Raw genomic sequence first — 19,615 nt, 5'->3', positions numbered from 1 at the left:
CTCTTTTCAGAAAAGATGATGGATGCACGCAACAGCCTCCCAGTAAAGGCAAAAAGAGAAATGAATTTCATGAAAGCCTAAGACATGCTACAGAGGATCCTTAGTGGTAGGGAAATATAAACAAAATCAGAGATGCAGAAGAGTCTATATATTGCAATTCTATCTATTTGGGGCTGCCTAAATACACAGTGGAGGTTCTTCAAGTTATTCAAAATTTATCAACTAGAGTATTGTCAGGAACTTCGAGATATTGACCACATTTCACTGGTTTTGATGTCACTACATGTGCTCACTGTTGAACAAAGAATTCACTTTGAGGTTCTCTCACTGGTTCATAAGTCCATGTATGGTGGAGCAGAAGAACATCAGAAATTGCCATGCTAGGTCAGACCAAGGGTCCATCAAGCCCAGCATCCTGTTTCCAACAGAGGCCAAACCAGGCCACAAGAACCTGGCAAGTACCCAAAAACTAAGCATATCCCATGCTACTGATGCAATTAATAGCAGTGGCTATTCCCTAAGTAAACTTGATTAATAGCCGTTAATGGACTTCTCCTCCAAGAACTTATCCAAACCTTTTTTGAACCCAGCTACACTAACTGCACTAACCACATCCTCTGGCAACAAATTCCAGAGCTTTATTGTGCGTTGAATGAAAAAGGATTTTCTCCAATTAGCAGCGGCGGATTCCCAATGAAGACTGGCCCGGGGATTCGCCGCCCAGGCCGGCCCAGGAGATACCATGTGGTCTACCGAGCACGGCTCCTTCATGGCCGCGCTCGGCACACCACGTGACTAGTGCGACTGGCCCACCGGGGGATGCCCGATCCCCTGATAGGCCAATCCGCCCCTGCCGATTAGTCTTAAATGTGCTACTTGCTAACTTCATGGAGTGCCCCCTAGTCCTTCTATTATTCAAAAGTGTAAATAATCGATTCACATCTACTCGTTCAAGAATCTACTCATTCAAGACCACATCTACTCGTTCAAGGCACTTGCAACTGTTAACTCACTGCTTAAGGTATATCAATCCACCAGAGCACTAAGGTTTGTAGGTCAGTGCCTTTTAGACATACCAAGTTTCTGGGTAATAAAACTGGCAGAATGCAGAGAAAAAATGTTTCCATCGTGCTGGAATTAACTGCATAATTTTATTCATAAATGGCTACATTTTTAAAGCCCGGCGCACGTAAAAACCAGGAGATACGCGCATGGCCGGGCCAAGCACCCACCGAGCGCATTTTCTAAACGGCCAGGCCACGCATGTATCTCCCAGTATGCGCAGAAGTGCTGGGTTGTTCAAAAGGGGCGGAGGCAGGGCAGGGGGTCCAACCGGGACAGAGCCATTTTGTGCTGTCCTGGTGAAGCAAGCGCCGGCAGCCAGCCTGCACACACAAATTACTTCTGCTCAAAGGAGCAGGTACGTTGAAAACCAAAACAGATTAGGGTAGGTAGGATGGATTTAGGGGTTGGGGAGGAGAGGGGAAAAGGGAGGAAGGTCAGGGAGATAGGGAACTGGGCAAAGGCCCGATGGCTTCACCGTGCGGGAGTTAGAAAATCCCCCCCCCCCCCCCCAATTGCACATGAGTGGGCACCCGCATGTACATGCCAATACAAAATTGGGCACGCATGTGCACTCGGGTATCGGATTTTATAACATACACGCGGCGACGCGTGCATGTTATAAAATCAGCGCTTCCATGTGCGAGTGCCGGGAACCATGCGCACATGGATGCCCGTGTGGGCCTTTAAAAATGTACCCTAAAGAGAGCAGTGTTAAAACCTTTAGAAAAAATGTGAAAGCCCACCTATTTCAAGAGGCTAATTTGTAATTTTATCCTATAGATGAATAATTGTCTATGAGAAAAAAGTGATCTCTTATGACCCATGTACAACAGTTAATGATTTTTTATCTTTGTTTTAGGTACTGTTTGTGTTACTGTACTCATGCTACTATGTATGTTTTTTGTAAGCCTCTTTGACCAGAGGATAAAGCAGCATATAAATCTTAAAATAAATAAACAAACAATGAGAAGGGAGAATGGGCAAGCTAGCCTAGGCCTTGCAGTCTTTATTTGCCAGCACGATCTCCATTTTATTCTTCTGTTACCACGCACTCTTTACCAAATCCTCTCCCATTACATCAGTGTCAAGATTGTCCAGCCTTCCCTTCTGACATAAGATTTGTCATAGTGGGTCAGACCAAAGGTCCATCAAGTCCAGTATCCTGTTTCCAACAGTGGCCAAGTCAGGTCACAAGTACCTGGCAGCATTCCAAGGAGTAGATAGATTCCAAGCTGCTTATCCCAAGAATAAGCAGTAGATTTCTGCAACTCTACCTTAACAATGGATAATGGACTTATATTCCTGGAACTTGTCCAAACCATTTTTAAACGCAGCTACACTAATAATTTTCACCATATCCTTTTGCAACAAATTCCAGAGCTTAATTATGCATTGAGTAAAAATATATTTTCTCTTATTAGTTTTAAATGTATCACCTAGCAACTTCATTATGTGTCCCCTAATCTTTGTACTTTTTGAAAGAGTAAACAACTAACTAACATTTACTCATTCTACTCCACTCATTATTTTATAGACCTCTATCATATCACCCCTTAGCCATCTCTTCTCCAAGCTGAAGAGTCCTAACCTCTTTAGCCTTTCCTCATTTGATTCTGCTATATATATTTTGAGATGTGGTGAACAGAACTGAACACAATATTCAAGATGAGGTTGCACCATGGAGCGGTACAGAGGCATTATGACATTCTCTGTTTTATTCTCCATTCCTTTCCTAATAATTCCTAGCATTCTATTTGCTTTCTTGGCTGCTGTTGCACACTGAGCAGAACAGAGATTTCAATGTATTATCAAATTTCAATGATGACGCCAAGATCCTTTTCCTGAATGGTGACACCTAATATGGCACTTTGTATTGTGTAGCTATAATTTGGGTTTCTCGTCCCTAAGTGCATCATTTTGCACTTTAAACCCAAACTGAAGTAACCCATATCCCTATTCAGATTGCTTTATTACAGCATGACCTTCATACAACCTAATCTGTACACCCATGACCAAGGGCACTATAAAATTGCAACCACAAAAACAAGTATCCTACAACTTCCACAATATTCTTGTTCTTTGAATTTTCTTGGTTCTAATTTTCTTTAGCAAGTTTTCTCAATCAGGCTTTAGGCTCCCTGTCTCTCCAGAGCTAAACCAACAATCAAGAAGATTTAGGGCCATATTCAAAAAGGACGTTCTCCCATTTTAGGCCCATCTGAAAAGTTCCTTAGACTAACGTCAGCTGTGGGCAGGTAATGCAGGCACAAAAAAATGGTTGGGTGAAGCACAAAACTTATGAGGAAGGAAGATAAAAGAGATAAATCATGCCCAATGGTAGGCAACAAAGATGGAACATGAGCAGTCAAACTCTAAGGGGCTGATGTATCAAAACTAGTGTAAGTGCATATGAGGCTAAATAAAAAGACTATTGTAAATATAATACTGGAGAAGTCGTGACATCAGTCATCCATGATGTACAAACTGACACAGTTCTAGTAGGCTTATTGGGTAAAATAATTAGGGATAACACAGAATTTATTTAGAGAATTTAATTGGTACTTTACTGAATTATTTTTTCTGTTAACAGAAGCAGAATAAGTGCACAATCCCTCACATATATTGCTGTGCACAGACCTCTTATTGGCCAGATATTTTAAGCGTTAAGACGGTGTTGCTTAGAGAAACTGAGATGTCAACTCTATACTTGGGTTTGTAAATTTTTAAAAACCTCAATGGTAGAACGCACAAGGAAGTCCAGGCAGCATTCCACAGATGAATTTTCTTTAATAATAAAAAGTTTAAATTGAGTACATGGACCATTTTCTGAAAGTAAATCAATAAAGTAAGGTGAAAAAAAAAACCCTCAGCCTACACTGAATACCATATTTGGGTTTTTTTTAATCGTATGGTACTGTGGATAAGAAAATGACTTAGACCCCAGGCCACAGCTATGGTCATTCCCAGTCCATAGGACAATCCCATCACATTCAGGCCATTTCTTTTCCTACATGTTCGTCCTACCCGAGGAGTGTTTGGGGTGCAGGGCCAGTGCAAAGGTGTTAGGTGCCCTAGGCAACTTCAGCCTTGCGCCCGCCCGACCCATTCGTGCCGCACTGCGCCTCATCCCCCCCCCCCCCCCCCCCCCCCCCGTTCGCGCTTCTCCCGCTGATCTTGGGCCCGACTCCTCCTACCTCATTTGTGCCACCCACTGTATGCTTCTCAGGGCCGCGAGCAGTGCACGCTGCTCACAGCCCAACAAATCTCTACTCCTCTTTGCTGCGAGCAGCTCCGCTCGCGGCACCACCTGGCTGCTCTTCAGCGCCCCCTAAGGGTCAGCACCATAGGTGACTTCCTAGGTTTGCCTAATGGACGCGCCGGCCCTGTTGGGGTGCATTCCACCAAAGCCCCTTTTTCATGTATTTACAGTGTGCTCTGCTTTACAAGGACTGGAAGCCACTGAGAAGCAAAGACACAGGAATTCTTTCAAAACATTTTATTTATTTATTTATTTAAAACATTTTCTATACCGTCGTTAAGTTAAATACCATCACAACAGTTTACAGAAGGGCATGATAAAGAGAAATTTATTTAGAAATTTTTATATACCGACATTCAAATGAATATCACATCGGTTTACATAAAACAGGGGTAACAACTTTAAAGTTGGAAAGGAAACAAGATAGTTACACCTAACAGGGTATTCATGAGGAACGGGGTAGAGAGAGGAATGGTCAGAGGGACCTAGAGAGAGGAAGATAGATACAGAATTTAGGAAAGATTAACCGAAACTATATTACATTACATTAACATTATAATGCGATACAATAGCAGTGTATTGTATTACATTATCCGTAGGTATATTACATTATATTACATTATATTGCAGTCTCTATTACAAGGCTAAGTGGTCCGGGGAATGGTAAGATTAAGTAAATGCCTGTTTGAACAGCCAGGTTTTCAACTTTTTTTTGAAGGTTGGAGGGTTCCATCTTCAAGCTTTAAAGACAAAACCATAAAATCTCCACTGCAGGATACAAAGACTCAGGCAGAACAACCCCTCGTTTTTGGGGTGATTTTCATCAGGGACAAAAGAGTGATTGGATTACTTGGCAATTTAAGCAATTGTGTTTCTTCCTTTGGCATAAGTGTAAACGCCACTTAAAATCTTTATTGCTGGTCAAAGATAAATTGAACTTTTTTTCTTTCTGCTACCAACTACATTTATAACTGAGATAAAGGACTACCTTGAAGATTTAGTCTTTCCCTGGAAATGTATTTAATCATGTGAACAGACCTGTCTAATTAGCTAACAGATATAAAAAAAAAATCCATATTAAGATAAGTGTAAGCCTGTGACTGAATGATCTCATTTTTAAACATAGATTTGACCCTCCATGTAATTTAATCTGGTCTATTTGACACCCCCCCCCCCCCCCCCCATACTGACTTACTACATCATGCCATGCCTGCTTCGGTAAGCAAGATTCCTTGTAGATGGCTTGCAGGCTGTCTTTAAAACCATTTTTGGATGTTATGGAATAGGATAGTAAAGTAAACTTAACTTTAGTGGACATTAGGAACCATCTAAACTGTACATAAAATGTATTTAAATTTTTCTGCTTTTTCTGCTTAAAAAAAAAAAAAGGAACAATTCTATGAATATCCACTTTCGCCTTTATTTTCCTTTGTGGAACACCTACCAAGCTGAGTGGAATGAAGCAAAATGAGGCTGTCCTGCCGAAGCCTTGAGAAGCATGTGTAAGCTTCTGTTGCTTCAATTTGCATATCTTTACAGCTGCACCCCAGCTGTAAACAGATGTTGGACATTCCATTTCCAACAACCTTGACAGTGTCCCTTTAAATTAAGAGAGGTTAATTACTTTCAGGTCCTCAAGGCTGCATGGAATGATCTACTTTGGTTAAAATTCTTTTCTACCCATTCATTCACTACATACAAATGAGTACATTTTCCAAGGAGTTATACGCATGGAACAATAACATACGCACATAAGGAGCATGTTCTTACGTCCATGCTTTTATAAACACTGAAAATACACACATATTTTTGGTTCTGTGTGCACATTTACTGGAGCAATAAAGGGGCAGCCTGGGCTGTTCCTGGGTGGAGTCAAGAGTTATGCACGGAAGTTGCTATTTTATGAGAGATTGATGCTTATAAATTATCAAACTGACTTCAAGTGCATGCACATGTAAGTAAAATACCTGCCTCTGTGTATAAATTCGGGTTATTACAATTGCATGTAATATTCTTTTCCTTATAGTCCTGCAAACTAGTCCAAACAGGTGGGATGTGGCCCCTGGCCAGCAGGTGGAGGTAAAGACAAAAATTCAAGAGCTGACTTCACTCCCTGTAAAAGGCCTGGTGCTGCCTCAGCTCCCCACTATGTCTCTGCCTCAGCAGATGTGTGGCCTGGTGCTGTGACAGATAAGATGGATTCATAGCAACATATTCCTATGGTGTCTTTAGCAGCAGGAGCTGCAATCTGGGCTTCCAGGAAATCAGGCAGGACTCCTGAAAATCCTGGTAGAAACAAAAAGCATAGGAAAATAGTCAAAGAGCCCTAAATACAGGCAAATGGTCCTGTATGTCCTGCTGGAAGCAGAAGCCCAGGAAATGGGTCCTGGTGGAAGTGGGCTCCCAGGTAACAGGCAAAGAGCCTGAATGACCTGGAAAACCCATAGCAGGCATAGGGCCTGATTTCCCTGGCTGAGTGGACTCCCAGGACAGCAGGCATAGGGTCTGATTTGTCCCTGCTATGAGCAGGAATCAAAGAAGAAGATGACACCACAGGTAAGGCTGAGGAGATCAGCATATCTGCTTGAATGGGAGAAGGTTGGTATTTTACTTGGGCTATTGTACTGATTTAGCTTTGGGAGGCAGCTTCAGGTAAAGATAGCGATGCACAGTAACTGAAGTAAGTTCTAAGCTGTGAGAAATTCCTGTGAGGGTGTTTACCAACAAGCAGACCAGGCCAATTAGGAGTTGCAGAAGTGCTGATGAGCAGGCTGTGTGTAGCTGACTGCAGTTGGCTCATTACCTCCCTGGAACTCCAGTAACCTCCTGGGCTGGACTCAGGTGCAGAGCTGCAGTTTATAATCCTGGGACCTGGTTGTGAGATCCAAGTTCCAGTGCCCTTTCTTATTCCAGCTCCTGGCCAGGTTCTGGTTTTTGGTAGGTTCAGTACCTTGTTAAAAAGAAAAAAATCTTAGAGCCTATAGAAAGTTCTAATGGAGTAAGAGGAAGACAGGACCCCTGGAAAGGCAGTGGTACCCAGTCTTGAGGCAGGCTCAAAAGCCTCGCTCACCTGCTGCATGTGCCAACAAAAAAAAAAACTTGTGTGGCGGTTTTCATATAGAGAAATGTACCTATATATATGTAGTCATATATTAGTGAAGAGTATGTATATTAAGGCAAGCAAGCCATATCTTTACCACTCTTCTTTTCCTCTGCAGGAAGGAAGCTACCCAGAGAAGTTAGTAGGGATGTGCAGAGGGACGCCATACGTTGCATTCGGAATTCGTATTTGTCGGGGGGGCAGATACGTTGCATTCGGCAAGGGGGGCCCCCGATACGTTCATGTATTAATTCTTATTCGTTTCCCGGCTAAAATTGAATTAACTACAACCCCCCACCCTCCTGACCCCCACAAGACTTGCCAAAAGTCCCTGGTGGTCCAACGGGGGTCCAGGAGCGACCTCCTGCACTCGGGCCGTCGGCTGCCAGTATTCAAAATGGCGCCGATAGCCTTTGCCCTCACTATGTCACAGGGGCCAACCAATGGCACCGGTAGCCCCTGTGACATAGTAAGGTCAAAGGCTAACGGTGCCATTTTGAATACCGGCAACCGAGGGCGTGAGTGCAGGAGATGGCTCCCAGACCCCCCGCTGGACCACCAGGGAGTTTTGGTAAGTCTTGGAGGGGTCAGGAGGGTGGGGGGGTTGTTTAAATTCGCTCCTTTAGACGGCCGAATAATTCGGTGAAGATTCGTTGTATTTGTGGGGAATCGCGATACGTTTAGCTTCCCCACAAATTCAACAAATATGGCCCTATACGTTGCGGATTACCAATACGTAGGAAACGAATGCACACCCCTAGAAGTTAGTAAAACCAAATTAAGCTGAAGACGATGGCAGACCATTATAAAAGTGGTCCCCCCAAAAAAGAAAAAAAAAGTGTAATCAGCTTGGATGTACCTTACTTAAAGCAATGTGATATAGCATTGGTAACTTTTCTGGCCTGTTAGCCCATATGCAACCAAATAGTGGTCATGTTCCCTCAGGATAGGACATTGAAGTAGATAAATGGGAGTTGCCTTCAGTTATGAAGTCTATAGCTAGTGGGGCAAAGAATGAAGCTCAAACATTTTCCTTTCTTTTCCCAGTCTGCTCTGTATGATTACTTGTTTCAAGACCTCCTATGGTGAGGCTAGCAAATCCCTCAGTGGAGGCCATGCTGACCATTCCTTACAGATAAAGGATCTGCAGAGAAAGTGAGGTCTGGACATAAGCACCCAGGAGGATTCATGGCTGGTGAGGCTGGAAGAAGGGAAGGTAAGCGAAGGGGGGGGGGGGTTTTTCCCTGTGACGGGTGCCCCCATCTACGTGGGTCATTGCAAGTTCGAAGGACCTCTCAGTATGTATAGGGTCCCTTCAGTACTCCCTTGTAGGGGGATTAGTGCAATCTGGGTTTTGTGGTACAGTTTCTTTTTTTTTTCCATTGGGATGAGTACGATACTGTGGCCGGGTCCTAGTAGAGGGGAGTTTAGCAGAAACCCCTCCCCATTCAGGCCAGCAGAATCTCTGAGGCTCCTTGACAAAATCCCCTGGCTTTGAATTCCTAGGGTCGCAAGCTTGATCCCCACTGCCCGGGAGAGCAAATAGATCCGGCACAGCATGTAAACAGAATTTGGCAACATTGAAGTGCAGTTAAAAAAAAAAAAATCTTTTATAAGACTGTTCAAAGCATGGATCTGCCTACAAATAAATAAAGCTCAGGGTTTGCTATTCAAAGGCATTCCTGCATATTTTCTCCACGCTCTATGACCAGATATTGATCATACATCTGTTCCTGGATCCCTCGAGGACAGCAATGAGGCTCCCCCTCCTTGGGTGAGCAGGAGCTCCGGATACTTGGTGGGGCAAGGAGCAATAAGCCTCCTCGATATAGGGAGGGAAACTGGCTCCTCCTTTTAAGCAAACTGCTTAGTGGTGCTCTTTTTAGATAGCAGTTTTATTTTTTTCCCTAGTCTTTTGTATGTGGAGGCCCTCATACTTGCCTCTAAGGGGGAACAGATCTTTACTGTCCTTCAGAGAGTTGGTCCATTGGCACAGACCATAGAGATTGAGAGGAGAGTGAGGTCAGAACCAGTGGAAACTGGATAGCAACCCTGATGGAGGACCAAAAGGGCCGGGTCCCAGGCAGATGACAAAGGTCAGCTGGCTATAATTCCAAATATTTTGTTGCACATTAGGCATTCTAAGAATCAGGAACTAGTGCCTGACCTGTAGTTGTCTTTTGCGAACTTAGAAATCCAAGAGTGCCTAGGCTAACAGCAGAATCTTGTGATTGTAGTTTAGAATGAACATACTGGAGGCCTTGATTGGGCAAAGTCTCGCAGAATGAGCTGTGATCTATGAAAGGGCAGGTGAGATGACGCCCATGAGAGGTGTATTGGGTCAAATGAGCAACTTACTAACAAGAAAAGGGAAAGCATGAACCAGCAGGCTCAGGTTTCCTGGGAGAACCAATGGCTGATATCCAGAATTGGGAGGAGGTATCAGCTAGAAGTCCATACAGTACCTGTACTTAGCCTGAGGAGGGAGGGCATGCAGGGTTCTCCCTCATTTTAGGAAAATAATTCTTACCAAAAAGAACATGATATTCCCTTCTCAGTCTTGGTGCAATAAGGACTAGGCTACATAGAGAGGATAGATAAGGATGTAAGTTTAGGACCACTGGTAAGGTGAAAGCGGTTCATGCCTTAGAGTTTGCGGGGCCTCTGAGAGGTCAGCATTATGAGAAATACAATATTCCTTGGGAAGAGTCCAGGCTCTCAATCAGTCCTTCCACTAAGGGATATTGGGAGGAAGGCTGGTTGGACAAGGCCCACAAAAAGGCAAAGTCAACATGGGTTCAGGTGAGCATTTCAACTACATTTCTTTCTGAAAACATTAGTGATGTTCAGGGTGACTAAGTGTGTGAACTTGTAAAAGCAATACAAGAAAAATGCTTCCTGTAGAAAGTGGGCTTGTTGCAAGGAACATAGAACGGAAACTTACCTCATCTCACTTGCACGTTAAGATGCAATTTTTTTGAGAGAAGTCAAGATCACAAGTTTTCCACTGATGGAAATCTCCTCAACTTGGTAAGGAACTTACTATGGAAGAGATCTACCATCACTTCCTTTCAAGTAATGAAGATGAGCATCTTATGGACATGTTGGGAGTCCATCTCCTGGATGTTCTTGAGCAATCCTTAAAAAAAAAAAAAGAGGGATAATGGAGCCCAATATGCCCCCCCCCCCCCCCCCCACTGTTGTTTTGACAATAATGGGACATGTCATTCAAGATTTTTTTTATGAATGCAAAAGATCAAGGTTAGAAGTGGAAGCTCAGATCATGAGATAGGCTTAAGACTCCTCAAGGATATCTGTAATTCACTAATGAATGCAGGAACTCAAGCGGATGTTTATATTTGGGTGGAAAGGCCTGCAAGAAAGAAATGACTTTGAAGGCAGCAAGTGCATAATGGATTAAGAAAGCAATTTATGGCAGTCTGTGTACCAAAGACAAAGCCAAGATTCAGAGCCTAAAAGTAGACTTGGCAAAAGCCAGGCAGCATCTTCTGCCTGATGCAGAACATAAGAACATAAGAAATTGCCAAACTGGATCAAACCAAGGGTCCATCAAGCCCAGCATCCTGTTTCCAACAGTGGCCAATCCAGGCTATAAGTATCTGTTAAGTACCCAAATCTAAGTATATCCCATGCTACTGATGCCAGTAATAGCAGTGGCTATTTTCTAAGTCAACTTGATTAATAGCAGGTAATAGACTTCTCCTCCAAGAACGTTTCCAAACCTTTTTTAAACCCAGCTACCATAACTGCACTAACCACATCCCCTGGCAACAAATTCCAGAGTTTAATTGTGCATTGAGTAAAAAAGAATTTTCTCTGATTACTTTTAAATGTGCTACAAGCTAACTTCATGGAGTGCCCCCTAGTCCTCCTATTATCCAAAAGAGTAAATAACCAATTCATATTTACCAGTTCTAGACCTCTCATGATCTTAAAGATCTCTATCATATCCCCCCTCAGCCATCTCTTCTCTAAACTGAACAGCCCTAACCTCTTTAGTCTTTCCTCAAAGGGGAGCAGTTCCATCCCTTCTCTGTACCTTCTCCATCGCAACTATATCTTTCTTGAGATGCGGCGACTAGAATTGTACACAGTATTCAAGGTGCGGTCTCACCATGGAGCGATACAGAGGCATTATGACATCATCTGTTTTATTCACCATTCCCTTCCTAATAATTCCTAAAATTGTGTTTGCTTTTTTGACTGCCGCAGCACACTGAGCCGACGATTTTAAAGTATTATCCACTATGATGCCTAGATCTTTTTCCTGGGTAGTAGCTCCTAATATGGAACCTAACATCGTGTAACTATAGCATGGGTTATTTTTCCCTATATGAAACACCTTGCACTTATCCACATTAAATTTGATCTGCCATTTGGATGCCCAATTTTCCAGTCTCGAGGTCTTCCTGCAATTTATCACAATCTGCTTGTGATTTAACTGCTCTGAATAATTTTCTATCATCTGCAAACCTGATCACCTCACTCGTCGAAAACGCATGGCCAACCCCCCCAAAACTAATAGCGCCTGCAACATGCAAATGCAAATGCATGTTGATGGCCCTATTAGTTATTCATGCGCAATCCAGAAAGCAAAATGTGCAGCAAAGACTGGCATTAATTTCTGCCGGCGCCATTGTGAGGGCAAAGGTAGCGCCGGCGCCATTTTGAGTACTGGCAATACGGCCGGAGTGCAGGAGGTCACTCCCGGACCCCCGCTGGACTTTTGGCAAGTCTTGTGGGGGTCAGGAGGCCCCCCCAAGCTGGCCAAAAGTCCCTGGGGGTCCAGCGGGGGTCCGGAAGTGATCCCCTCACTCGGGCAGTATTGTCAATATTCAAAATGGTGCCGGCGCTACCTTTGCCCTGTCACATGGTAAGGGCAAAGGGCCATCGGCGCCATTTTTTTTAGCGCAGCTGATAGCGTGGGAACGGGAGATCGGTCCCTGCGGCCCCCCTGGACCACCAGGTATGTGTAAAAGGTTTTTGGGGGGGGGGTCGAGAGAGTGGGGGAGGCTAAGGGGGTAATTTTAAAGGGTCGGGTGGGGGTTTTTTTATCGGGCCATCGGCACCATTTATATTAGTGGCAGCCAAAATGGCGTCGATGGCCCGAGAGCGGGAGATCGCGCCAGGACCCCCCCACTGGACCACCAGGTAATTTAAAACATTTTGGGGGGGGTTCGGGATGGTGGGGGATTTGTTTTAAAGGGTCGGGGTGGGTTTAGGGGTTGTTTTAGTGTGCCGGTTTTCCCCCCCTTCCCCGATTTACGATTTTTCACAATAAATCGGGGGAATTTCTATTGTATCGGGACTCTAATGATTTTTGACAATTTAAAAAATATCTGACGATTTTTTTAAATCGTCAAAAAACAATTCACATCCCTACAGATAACTCTTTTATTAGAAAGGTTAGTAGAACCACCAGAGGTGGCAGTAGTGAGATGATATGCCCGGTAGGGCTAAAGTCCTCTAGGTACTGGAACGGTGTTCCCAGGGTTGCTGAGCTGTAGAGAAAACTATAGATAGTGAGTAGACAGGGAATGCTGTGTACATAGCCAGAACTGGATGACAAAACTTACATAAGGTCTTAAGAAGCTCAGTAGCTGGAACCAGGTACTCGAGGAGCGAGTACCTGGTTACAGGGAAAGCTCTGAGAGAGCGATGGTAACTCACAATTGTCTGTATTTGCGATAGCTTCCAGGCAGTAGAGAATCTTCAGAGTGTTCAGGAACATGGGCCCTCGAGGAGCGAGTACCGGTTCCTATCTGCAATCTGAAATAGTAACTCACAATTGTCTGTATCTGCGATAGCTTCCAGGCAGTAGAGAATCTTCAGAGTGTTCAGGAACATGGGCCCTCGAGGAGCGAGTACCGGTTCCTATCTGCAATCTGAAATAGTAACTCACAATTGTCTGTATCTGCGATAGCTTCCAGGCAGTAGAGAATCTTCAGAGTGTTCAGGAACATGGGCCCTCGAGGAGCGAGTACCGGTTCCTATCTGCAATCTGAAATAGTAACTCACAATTGTCTGTATCTGCGATAGCTTCCAGGCAGTAGAGAATCTTCAGAGTGTTCAGGAACATGGGCCCTCGAGGAGCGAGTACCGGTTCCTATCTGCAATCTGAAATAGTAACTCACAATTGTCTGTATCTGCGATAGCTTCCAGGCAGTAGAGAATCTTCAGAGTGTTCAGGAACATGGGCCCTCGAGGAGAGAGTACCGGTTCCTATATGCAATCTGAAATAGTAACTCACAATTGTCTGTATCTGCGATAGCTTCCAGGCAGTAGAGAATCTTCAGAGTGTTCAGGAACATGGGCCCTCGAGGAGCGAGTACCGGTTCCTATCTGCAATCTGAAATAGTAACTCACAATTGTCTGTATCTGCGATAGCTTCCAGGCAGTAGAGAATTTTCAGAGTGTTCAGGAACATGGGCCCTCGAGGAGCGAGTACCGGTTCCTATCTGCAATCTGAAATAGTAACTCACAATTGTCTGTATCTGCGATAGCTTCCAGGCAGTAGAGAATCTTCAGAGTGTTCAGGAACATGGGCCCTCGAGGAGCGAGTACCGGTTCCTATCTGCAATCTGAAATAGTAACTCACAATTGTCTGTATCTGCGATAGCTTCCAGGCAGTAGAGAATCTTCAGAGTGTTCAGGAACATGGGCCCTCGAGGAGCGAGTACCGGTTCCTATCTGCAATCTGAAATAGTAACTCACAATTGTCTGTATCTGCGATAGCTTCCAGGCAGTAGAGAATCTTCAGAGTGTTCAGGAACATGGGCCCTCGAGGAGCGAGTACCGGTTCCTATTTGTAATCTGAAATAAGAAAAGAGAGCGAGGCCCCCAAAGAGCAGGTACCCCTGGTAAGTCCGAGAAGGCAGAGCAGCTTGGAGGAATCTCCCCTTGCTAACTCGATTCGTTAGCAATTACTGAGACCTTTTATATTGGAAGTGGATGACGTCAATTCAGGGGGACGCCCCCGAGGTTCGCGCCCTTGTTGGTACATACATCGGAGCGCGCGCCCTACGTCATCAGGAACATGGCGGATCCGCAGCATCATGCTGGTTCAGGGACACCGGAGGGAGAAGGCAAGGAGACGCCGCGGCAGCTAAGCGTCCATCACACCCAGAGGGAGTCGCCACTAGGGATGTGAATCGTGTCCTCGATCGTCTTAACGATCGATTTCGGCTGGGAGGGGGGAGGGAATCGTATTGTTGCCGTTTGGGGGGGTAAAATATCGTGAAAAAATCGTGAAAAAATCGTGAAAAATCGAAAATTCGAAAAATCGCAAAACCGGCACATTAAAACCCCCTAAAACCCACCCCCGACCCTTTAAATTAAATCCCCCACCCTCCCGAACCCCCCCCAAATGACTTAAATAACCTGCGGGTCCAGCGGCGGTCCGGAACGGCAGCGGTCCGGAACGGGCTCCTGCTCCTGAATCTTGTTGTCTTCAGCCGGCGCCATTTTCCAAAATGGCGCCGAAAAATGGCGGCGGCCATAGACGAACACGATTGGACGGCAGGAGGTCCTTCTGGACCCCCGCTGGACTTTTGGCAAGTCTCGTGGGGGTCAGGAGGCCCCCCACAAGCTGGCCAAAAGTTCCTGGAGGTCCAGCGGGGGTCAGGGAGCGATTTCCCGCCGCGAATCGTTTTCGTACGGAAAATGGCGCCGGCAGGAGATCGACTGCAGGAGGTCGTTCAGCGAGGGTTCCGGCGCCTCGCTGAACAACCTCCTGCAGTCGATCTCCTGCCGGCGCCATTTTCCGTACGAAAACGATTCGCGGCGGGAAATCGCTCCCTGACCCCCGCTGGACCTCCAGGAACTTTTGGCCAGCTTGTGGGGGGCCTCCTGACCCCCACGAGACTTGCCAAAAGTCCAGCAGGGGTCCGGAAGGACCTCCTGCCGTCCAATCGTGTTCGTCTATGGCCGCCGCCATTTTTCGGCGCCATTTTGGAAAATGGCGCCGGCTGAAGACAACAAGATTCAGGAGCAGGAGCCCGTTCTGGACCGCTGCCGTTCCGGACCGCCGCTGGACCCGCAGGTTATTTAAGTCATTTGGGGGGGGTTCGGGAGGGTGGGGGATTTAATTTAAAGGGTCGGGGGTGGGTTTTAGTGTGCCGGCTCACGATTCTAACGATTTATAACGATAAATCGTTAGAATCTCTATTGTATTGTGTTCCATAACGGTTTAAGACGATATTAAAATTATCGGACGATAATTTTAATCGTCCTAAAACGATTCACATCCCTAGTCGCCACAGAGGTAAAGAGGGCGGAGTGAGGGTATCGAGCAGCGACGGACGCAACAGGCCAGCAGGGCTTAGGGGAAAGTCTCGTAAGCAGTCAAGATTCAGGCAATGGTCAGGGCAGGCAGCGATCTAAAGTGTAATTTTATGTAATTTTATGCATATTGTTCTCTGTTTCACTGTAAAGCTCTTTTAGCTGCATTCTGTTTATTGTGAACCGATGAGATGTTCCCAACGTTCATCGGTTTATAAAAGCTTCTAAATAAATAAATAAAATAAATAAGTTACAATTCAAAGCAGAGGTCAGACCTGGAGAATCAGGCCAAGACAGACAAGGCAAGGCAAGACAGGACACAAAGGAACAAGACAGAGCAGGCAGACAAGGAAAGGCAACAGAGAGGCAGGGCTAGGCAGGAACACAACAAGAAGGCATGGCAGGGAAACAAGGCAAGCAGGACCATATGGGAAATCAAGGCAAGGCAGGATAATGAAGCAAGGCAGGAGGACCTGTTGCTGAGGCACTGGGCTAAAGCGTGGCTGGTATTTAAATATCCAGCTGCACTGACATCATCAGGGGACACCAGCACAACTATCCTGCTGTGAGGCTAATAAATAAAGGAAGAGGATGTGCATATGCACCTAGGGGAAGCCATGGCAGGAACAGCCTGACATGAGATGGCGATGTCCTTGCCTTAGCGATGCTTGGGGTAGGTGCAGCTGGTTGCGGGGCCTTCCCGCCGCTGAGCAAAATGTTACATTACCTTCTTCCCAGCAGATCAAATGGCCCTCAGCACCATTTCAGAGGCAGCTGTAAGAGGTGTAGGAGGGCTGGATACTTTGCATCTGGAAAGCCACCAAGGTGAGCAGTTTATAACGGAAAGGCTTATAAAGAGCTTGTATGTAATGACAATAATAATGTCTAATACCATTATGCCACACTATTTGGTTTCCTGATTGAAATGCTGCAGGAAGGAAGGCTTGAGTAAGATTACATTTAAAGTATTAAAGAAGCTTGAATATATATCCCTTTATGAACTATTGATGATAATTGAAATTTCAAATCTCATCAATGGTAGTTTCAATGAACCTGTTGCTCCTTTGGATCTCCTTCTCCTGATGAAGCCCATTTGCGGCGAAACAAAGGAACCTTAGTCGAGGAGAGATGTTCATATACTAGCCTTCATGGCAGTGAAGCACTAGTACAATTGAGGAAGAGTTGTTACTCACTATCTGCAAAATATCTTGTGGAAATGCTATTGTATTTACAATAGGAAATACCAGAACTTTTAAGTTTTAAGTTTTGAATTGGATCATTTGTTCATCTAAAAACAATGTGTTTTATGAACATAAAGGCATGCTATGGTTGCCATATTTTAAGATTTTATTGTTTCTAGATTGTAATAATAAATTATGTACATTTTATTTTTGGAAGGCAATATTTAATAAATATTTTTGGAAGAAGTAATAATATTTTTCTAAGCATTTTTTGGAATTGTTTGGTTTAGGGAGTTTAATCATTAATGTTCATCATTTTCTGTTTATAATACCTTTAGGAGATTTGAAATGGTACATAAGGCTGAAGGGCCAGCAGTCAAGAGCCAATATGTCAATCCTTATTCTGTCCATGCCTGCTGTTGCTTTACTAGTGCTTCATGGTAGCTTTCTCACCCACAGGAATGCTAGATCAAACGTTTGTGGAGCAGCAGGACGTGGTAGAGTAGGGCCCATGTCAGGGGCAGAGGTTGATTGCTGAGGTTGGTGGTGCATCAGAAAATTTGCTGTGCCATGTGACCGTCCCTCTGAGCTGTCTCCAAAGCCTGACATCATCAACAAAGGCCAGTTTTGAAATGTATTATCTGATATTCTAACAGAAAACCTGCTAAACCATAACAAATTAACTCCCAGGACTCAACAGCAGCAACCATACCTGGGATGAAGCAGCACTGAAAATATTACTATAGGTCCTAGAGCATCAATACACCTCCTGCTGGAAAAACAGAACAAGCCAGACACTACATGCCAGCAGAATCCTCACCTCACTCTCACACACAAAGAACACAAACTGACCCTTACTTAATACAAAATAAGGGATCACAAATTAACAACAGAAAATTGCAAACAAAGGGGGTATTTTTTAAAGCTTGCGCACGCGAAAAGGGATGTTTCGCACGCGAAAAGTCCCTTTTCGCATGCGATAGCTAAAAAGAGGCAGAGTCGGGGCAGCGTCTGCCCCGGAAGAGGAGGAGTCGGGGCGGACGCCGCAAAGACAGCCTGGACGGCGAAAAGGTAAGGAGCCTTTTCGCTGCCCATTTTGCACCCAATAGCACCTTCTTTTATGATGGCGCTATTGGGCGCGAAAGCCGGCAGCAATCACGCCGCAGAGGTGCGATCACTGCCAGCTTTCGCAGGCCCGCCCCCCGCTTCACACACACCCCCCCCCCCCCCGCCCCCCTGTACCGTGCGATTCATGCCACCGCGGTGTTTTAGAAAATCTAAACCAAAATCTGAAATAGAAGCCCGACTCTGCATGTGGTGCAACACAGAGCAAATAAAACAGAAATGCATTTCCTCCTGAAATGAGCAAAATGCAAAGATGTAAGAAATGCACATTCCCAATGGTAACATATTCCACTCTCTATAAATGGAAAATAAAATATTTTCTACCTTTATTGGTCTGGGCATTTTATTTTTGTGGTTGAATTGGTCCTGGTCTCTCACTTCTTCCTTCCACTTTTCATTTCTTCTCTCATCTTGTCTTTTTCCCTACATCTGTTTCAGACATCAATCCTTCCCTTTCATCTTTTTCTCCATTTCCCTCTTCTTTGCCTTTCTATCCACTCATAATTAAATTTAGCCCCTCTTCTCCTCTCTCTATCCCTTCAGACCTCAGTCTCCCTCTTCACCTCTCACCAATCTACCAGTTTTCCATCTACTACACTAACCCTCCTCTAGCCCTCTCATTCCCTCTGTCTCTCACTCCTTTTCCAGCATGCTATTCCATTTTGTCTTTCACCCATTCCCTATTTTATTTTTTTTATTAAGGCTTTTATATACCGACTTTCTTGATACAAATCAAATCAATTCGGTTTACAATGAACTAAGCAGTCCCTCAATTCCACCACCCTCTATACCCATACTAGTCCCTCAATTCCACCACCCTCTATACCCATCCTTTCTTCATCCACCTTCTTGTGCCTCTCATTCCCTCACCAGCCCCTGCTCCTTCCCTGTCACTCATTCCTTCCCTAGCCTCCAATCCATTCTTCTGCCTCTTACTCCCTACCGGCTTCCTATTACCCCTCTTTCACCACATCCCCAGTCCATTCTCACCCTCAGTCACCCACTTCACAGACTCACCACTTTCCCCACTCCCCTCCACGGCACTCACAATCATTTTCTACTACCTTTCACCTTCTCTCCAGTCCTCCAGGCCATTCACACTATCTCTCAATCATTTCCCCCACCTTTCTTCCCCTTTCTCATACCCCCATCTCACACACACACACACACATACACACATAGTCTCTCACACAGACACATACCCACCTACACAGCTCTCTCACACACACGGCATCTTCTTCTCTTCTGGCCTCAGTGTGATGAGCTCCACCATGGCCTCGCCGGCCTTCCTGCTAAAGTGACCAACTTTTTCATTACCTTAGCTGGACACCCCACCAAAACATTCTAACATCAATTTCATGTTCTTTTGATAAGGTGGATAACCCAAGACTTTCTTGCATCATTGAGGAATGAATACATGTTTTGATCAATTTTAGTTTGGAAAGCATCACTCACCACTGGTGACAGAAACAAGGAGGGACAAGAAGATGTGGAGAACAATAAATGTTTTGGGACGCAATTCATCACCTTATTTTTGCATATAAAGTTCAATAAACCTTGTTTGCGATGCACACTTTCAAATTC

Source organism: Rhinatrema bivittatum, chromosome 8, assembly GCF_901001135.1.
Source record: "Rhinatrema bivittatum chromosome 8, aRhiBiv1.1, whole genome shotgun sequence".
Classification (NCBI taxonomy): domain Eukaryota; kingdom Metazoa; phylum Chordata; class Amphibia; order Gymnophiona; family Rhinatrematidae; genus Rhinatrema; species Rhinatrema bivittatum.
The sequence above is the reverse complement of the archived record's forward strand: the minus strand, read 5'-3'. Positions refer to the sequence as shown.